Here is a 7653-nt window from a genome sequence, read left to right as displayed (position 1 = left end):
CGGTTTTTTCACACAAACATGGTCGTTTCCTTTTAAAACCATTTAAAAAAAAAAAAAAAAAAAAAGACCTGAGCACAGAACCCAGCAAAAACATGCCTAGGCTCCTGGCCCACAGAAGCTGTTTTTCCACCTCTTAATGTGATATTCTCTATTTAGGTCTTCTTCAATGTTTTGAATAAAGTTTGCATTTGGTTTTGTAGCCTAACTCAAAGTGTACCTAGTTTTTAAGTTTTTAAGTATATTACCAATCCTTCATGCCACTATCTCTCAGTTCTTAAATTCATTTTTTAAAGAATTATTTTATTTATTTATTATTATTTCGCATGAGTTTTGCCATAGAAAGAGAGAGGAAGAGAGAGAGAGTAAGCTGACAGGTCCAGGACTTGAACCACAGTTGGCCACGTGGGAATTCCAATGCCTTAAACACCACATCACTTGCTGGCCTCCTTAAATTCTAAATTTCAGTTTATCTCTTGACAAACTGGGTCATATGTCCAACTGATTTATTTTTAATACAAGTGTTTTATTGGGGCTTATGCACATATAAGTCTTTCTTTATTCTCCCTATTTTTTTGTTCCTTTTTTTCTTTTTTTTTTTAAATAATTTGTCAGAGGGCACATGTGCCCACCAGAATGAGAGACAAAGTACCCCCACATGGGTTGTAGTCATACTGCAATCCCTTCTTCTCCATTTCTCCATCCAGTTTGGTATGGGGCACACAAGTACATGAGTCCAGCATGTTTTTCAAGCTACTGGGTTCAGAACTTGAACTGTAGTTGGCTATATAGAATCCAGCTCCTTTAATCACTAGGTTATAGGGTTAATCCTCATTTGTTTTTCTGTTTCTAATCATTTAACACCTAAAACTGGGTGATTTATAAAAATAGAGGTTTATAGGGCTCACAGTTCTGAAAGGTCAAAAGGCTGCATCTGGTGAGGGTCTTGTTGCTAGGGAGTTACATGGTGGAGGGCATCACTCGGAGAGACAGAGCAGGAGCACGTATGTCTGTCTCATCCCCTCTCCTTTTAAGACTACAAAGCTCCCATTATGGGGGTCCCACCATGATACATTAATGAGTCCTATCACCTCCCATAGCCCCACTTCTTATTCCTATTGTCAGGCTAAGTTTTCACCTTCATAATCCTGTCATGACCAAATTTCATCACAAGAATTTTAGGAAGATACAATCAAATCATACCACTTCTCAAACAAAAAACAATTTGGCCAAGAATTAAATTGTCTAGTTGCACACTTTTCTCTACAAGAGTTGTTGGCATTGATCTGTTTCCTTCTAGCATCCACAGATCTGAGGCTAATGTTTGTTCCTAGGCAACATGTTTTTATTTGCACAGGCCCTTGCAGTATTTCCTCTTTACCCATGTGGACTGGGTAAGTTTGCTTTGAACCAAAAGTCATTTTGGTGCTCTGTTGCTGCTAGGTAGAGTACACAGGTCTTGGAACCAAAGAATGAAAGTATCTCCTGTCTCCAATACTAGCTTCTGTTGGACAAAAGGTCTTAGTTTTACTAAATAAATAAGGGTTCCACTGACCTGAAGCTTCAAATACCATTTTTTAAATTTTATTCATTCATTCATTTTATTTTTATTTTACCAGAGAGAGAGAGAGAGATAGAGAGAAAGTGAGAAAGCAAGCCGCCAGGTCCAGGACCTGAACCATGGTCAGCTATGTGGGAGTGCCCAGCACCTTAACCACCATGCCACCTGCTGGTCCCCAAGCTTCAACTACCATTTGAGACTTCTCATGCTAGCAAAACAGAAGACAGAGTGGAGTTACTCTACTGGTGGTAGTAATGGACTCCAGTTATTATGAGGAAAGGGGATTGCTGCTACACAATCAAGGCCGGGAAGAGTGGGTCAGGAACTAAGGGATTCAACAGGCCATCACTTATCTCCACACACAGCAACCATTCCTAGTAAAAACACGGGAATTAAGGGCTCCAAGTTCTCCCCCAAGAGGTCTGAGTTTCCTACTGGACAAACAACCTAGACCAGCAGAAAGATTAGCCAACAATGAGGAGAATCTAAAATGAATGAAGAGGAAAATAGTAAATATCAGTTCCAATTTGGGTACCAACTGCACACAATATGCCTCAGTTTTCTTGTCCTTCAAATGTGATAAGAATAACCTTTCTGTTCCATGCTGACTCCTAGTTCCTGAGTTAGATAGAAGTGCATTCACTGACTTCTTTGCCTTTCCTGTCACTTCTCCATTACCTGCCAACATTTCCTGGAGGAATTTCCCATATCAACCACTTACACTCAAATCCTTCTGCCAGTTCTTCTAGGGAAATCTAATCCAAGACACTTACAGAGAGTCCCCACAATGCTGATGAAGCAAGAGCATCAAAACCCTTACTTTGTACAGGGCCTTTCACAGCCTTGTGAAGAGCCCCAGCAATGCACTCACATGGTCATGTTTTATAAAATTTTCCAAAAATATTATATATATATATATATTTTTTTTCCTAGGATCACCTAGGATCAAACCCAAACCTATGTGGCTTCAGCCTACCAAGTAGCAAGTCTAGCAGCATGCAGTACCAGAACTAGACCCTTCTTTTCTTGTTATTTTATAATGACTGTCCCAAATTTGCATAAGCTCCAGACCTCACAAAACCTAGATCCGCTCTTTATTGTCATATATTCCATATATACTATTCACTTGCTTATTTATTATTGCCTTTCTTCACTAGACTATAAGCTTCATTTGGGCAGGAATTTTGTCTCTTTCGTTCACCACTAAATCCTCAGTACCTTTATCAGCACTAATAGATAATAATAATTTTTGTTGAATAAATGACTAACTCCAAAATGAACTCAGCCCTCTCCCGTCTCCAGTTTTTTACCCATGCATACTCTTCTGAATACCTATTTTCTTTTCTGGGTTTGATTTCTCAAATGTGCCTATTTTGTTTTAACTTTTCATTTTGAATTTTTCAAACACAAAATAGAACTAGCATACTACACAATCATCTAGTCACTAACAAAATACAACTATTAATCTTTTGCCATACCACTTTACATATATAAAGACAATCATATATTTCCTATATGTAACAAATAAAATATATTTATTTATATATGTGTGTATGTATGTGGGAGGGGGCTGTGTATGTGTGTAGTCTTAGGCCTTATTGCATTGCTAACAGAAATATCTGAAACTGGGTGGCTTGAAAGTTCAGGGCCATAGACTTGCATCATGCTGGTCTACAACATGGCCAACAGAAGCAGAAGACAGCAGGCATGAGCAGAGAAAGCAGGAGAGACAGAGCTTCTGACACCTTTCTTATAATAACCAGCTCTCACAAGAACTAATCCCTTCTCAAAAGGGCTAGGACTTACTGGGACTTGAAAGAAACATCATTAATCAGTTCATGAGAGTATTTTCTCCATGATATACTCATCATGACCCTATCGGCATCTCCCAGCACTAAGTACCATAATATTTAGAAGAGAAACAATCATTCAAACTACAATAGATAGATAGATGATTGATAAATAGGCAGGTAGATAGATAATTGATAGGTAGATAGATCATAGAAAGACAGGTAGGTAGGATAAATGAGAAGTGGATGATAGAAAGGTAAGGAGATGATATAGTTCTATTTTTTTATTGCTTATTTTTTCTCAAGATTCATGGCTCAGCTGGGCATTTCCTCTGCCGGTGCCACCTGGGCTCCCTCCTATGACTGCTGTCCCTGGACAGTTGCCTGGGCTGGAAGGTCCAAGATAGACTCAGTCTCATATGCAGTGGTTGATGCTGGCTATTGGCTGGGTGCCTCAGTTCTCCACAGCAGTCTCAGTGCAGGTTTCAAAAGGGAGAAAGTGAAAGTTAAAAGATCTCGAGACCTGGATTTACACAACATCACTTTTGCCATATTCATTTTCAAAAATTTTTACAGAGGTATACCTTACATGCTTTAAAATGCATTCATTTTGGGCTGGCTTCATGGACTAGTGGTTAAGACAACCAGATCTTACATGGATGACCCCACAGTTGGAGTCCTGAATTTAGCAGCTTGAGAAGCATGCCAAGTGTGTGTGCATGTGTGCCCCAAATCCCAACTGGATGGAGAAGAAGGGATTGCAGCATGATCATTCCTTGTGTGTGGGGAGGGAGCACTTTCTCACTCTCCCTTTCTCTAACTATGTCTCGCTAGCAAGTGCATGTGCCCTCTGAGAAAAATATTTTTAATTCACCCATTTTTTAAAGAGTATAATGTAATTATTTTAGTAATTACATTACTATGGATAGAATTGTGCAACCATAACCACAATCCAGTTTTAGAAACTGGATCACCCCCAAAAGATCTCTCATGCCCATAGAAAGTAAATCATTTCCACCACAGCCCGACAACTACTAATCTTACTATCTCTGTAAATTTCTGGATATGTCATGTACATGAAATCATACAATATGTGGTCTTCTATACCTGGCTTCTGGTTTCTGTTGCTTAGCATAATGTTTTTGAGGTTCATCCATGATGTAACATGTATCAGCTTGTTTCTTTTTATGGCTGAATAATATTCCATCGAATGGATAGCTCACATTTTGCTTATACATTCACCAATTTATGAACATATGGATCACTTCCAGTTCTTCACCACTGTAAATAATGTTGCTATGACCATTCACATACAAGGTTTTGTGGGGCATAAATTTCCTCATGGGTAGATACCAAGGAATGGAACTGCTGGATCACATAGTAAATTTACACTGAATTTGTTAACTGTTTTACAAAGTGGCTGCACTATTTTACATTCCCATCAGTAACTAATGTTAACATAATTTCTACTTACCCTCTTTCAATATATGACAGACCTCATCTCCCCAATTACTTTCAAGAAATTTATTTATTTATTTATTTTGGATAGGTTTTTGCTATGGGGCAAGTGCGCTCACCAGAAAGAGAGAGACAGAGAGACAGAATGCGATAAATCCCCCCCCCCCAGGGGGGATGGCCACACTGCAATCCCTTCTCCTCCAATTTCCTCTCAGGATCTTGGGCACGCATGCACAGGTGCCTGGTGTGAGTTTAAGCCACTGGGTCCGGGACGCAAACTGCAGTCAACTACGTGGGAGTCCAGTGACATAGCCATTATGCTAACTGCTGGCCCCAAGAAATTTAATTTTTGAAAAGACTTGGCTAGCTGCATTGTACAATCTCCCACTTTCTAGATTTGACTTTATTTCTTTTTGATGTCATTTAACTAGTTTCTTTATGCCCTATATTTCTAGGAACTGGAAGTAAAATCTGAAGACTATTTCAAGCAGGTTAACATCTTTGGCAAGTACTAATATAAGCATACTGCATAGATTAAGAGTATATTATCTGATTATCCCACCATAACAAATTTTAAAATTGATCACTGTGGGAGTGGTGAAAGCCTGATATCCAATATTTCCATCTTAAAGGCATGTCTGCCTTTTTGTAATTAGCAAATAATCCGTGGGTAATCTCCCATGACTATGAACCAAAAACAAAAAACAAAAAGATAGAATGGGATGGAATATTCTAGATAATTTATAAAACATTAAAACTCAAGGTGATAACTAAAATGTAATATTTTTTTTCTTTTTTTCGGGGGGGGAGAGGTTTTTCCTATAGGGCGCATGCACTCGCCAGAAAGAGAGATACAGAGAGACAGAAAGCAAGAAATCACCCCCCCCACCCCAGGGAGGATGGCCACACCGCAATCCCTTCTCCTCCATTCTCTTCTCGCGATCTTGGGCACGCATGCACACGCGCCCGGTGTGAGTTTAAGCCACCAGGTCCGGGACTCAAACCGCGGTCAACTACGTGAGAGTCCAGTGACATAGCCATTACGCTAGCTGCTGGTCCCTAAAATGTAATATTTTAAGGCCAGCCCTGTAGTACAACCGTTAAGTGCTATGTAGAGGGGGCCAGATCCTACATGACCAAACATGGTTTAAATCCCATCCTGTCAGCTTGCAAAATATGCCAGGCATGTGCACATGATCAGGTGGAGAAACGGAGGGGAAAAGGATTGCAGTGTGACTAGGCCCTGTCAGGGAATGCTTCCTTTCTCTCATTCTCTTGTTTGTGCACACACTCCCTCTAGTCCAAAAAAAAAAAAAAAAAAGGCATTATTTTAAAGAACAATATGTATTCTCAACATCTGGAATGAATTAAGTAGCGCAACTGAGCTTTTCTTTGGCCCTGAGCTTCTTGGCAACCATAACAGTAAAGCAAAAACGTTTAGTGAGAAGTCTCACTTCCAGATGGGATAAGGCATATGAATTACCTCATAAATGTGAATTGGACTCTAGCAGGAATTTCTCATAAGGGTGCTTATATAAATTCACTGAATAATGTAGTGGATAATAATCATAATGAGTATGAAAACCTGCACATTTTTATACCTTGAGTAAAGACTCAGGGTTTTGTAATTGAAAAGTAAGTGTTTCCACCAAACATCCAAGTTTCCAAGGCAGACTCTATAATCAATGAAGAGGAAACACTTGTCATTCCTACAAGAACAATTGCAGAAGCTTTTGTAATTAGTAAAATGGCAGATTTTTACAAGCAAATTAGCCTAGCTATTTTTATGTTACTCTCATAAAGGTATTTTTGGGCCAGCCAGTGGTGTGGTGGTTAAGGTGACTGGATTCCACATGACTGTGCAGTTCTGAGTCCTGGACCTGCTGGTTTGATTAAAAATACACTGGGCATCTGTTCATGCATGCCCAAAATCTTGAAAGGAAAAATGAGGGAGGAGGGATTGTGGTGTGACCGTTCCCCAAGGAAATGCTTTCTCACTTTCTCTCCGTGTGTGTGTGTGTGTGTGTGTGTGTGTGTGTGTGTGCCTCCAGTGAGCTCACATGCCCTTTAGCAAAATAATTATTTTGTTTATTTATTTATCTATTTAAATTTGACCAGAGAGGGACAGAGTGAGAGAAAGGGAAAGTGAGAAAGCAAGCAACCAGGTCCAAGACTCAAACCACAGTTGGTCATGTGTGAGGCCAGCACTCTCACCCACCACACCACCTGCCAACAATGCTAGCAAATTATTTTTAATTTTTAAAATTATTTTATTTAGATTTATTTATTTATTTAATTTGACCAGAGAGGGACAGAGCGAGAGAGCGCAATTGAGAGAGAGAAGGAAAGTTAGAAAGCAAGCCACCAGGTCCAGGACTCGAACCGTGGTAGGCCATGTGGGAGTCCAGCTCCTCATTAACCACCATGCCACCTGCCAGCCCCATCACTAGCAAATTTTTAAAAATATATATTTCTAAGGGAACTATGATTACACGCACATGCACACAGTCAAGAACATTAATTTCTGATGACCCAATATAATTTTGTCAAATAACTCAGAGACCCTAGAAGGCTGGATAAATATAACTCCCACAGCTCAGCTTTCACATTCATTCCTTCTCTTACCAGTTGTCATAAGCAAATTTCTGGCAAGCATTGAATTTGCCATCAACTCACAGTGACAAGCGACTGAAATGCCAGTCTTCTGTGTTGTTCAGTGGAGAAAAATACATATGTTTTAGATCCCAGACATACAGATGGCAGGGTTGAAATTTAGGAACCTGATTTATATTCTTGCCAGAGATAGAACATCCTACTTACTCAGAGTTGCTCCTGGATTTGTTTTTT

The sequence above is a fragment of the Tupaia chinensis genome, unplaced genomic scaffold, assembly GCF_000334495.1.
Source record: "Tupaia chinensis unplaced genomic scaffold, TupChi_1.0 Scaffold000320_2, whole genome shotgun sequence".
Taxonomy (NCBI): Eukaryota; Metazoa; Chordata; class Mammalia; order Scandentia; family Tupaiidae; genus Tupaia; species Tupaia belangeri.
Note: the sequence above shows the minus strand (reverse complement) of the source record.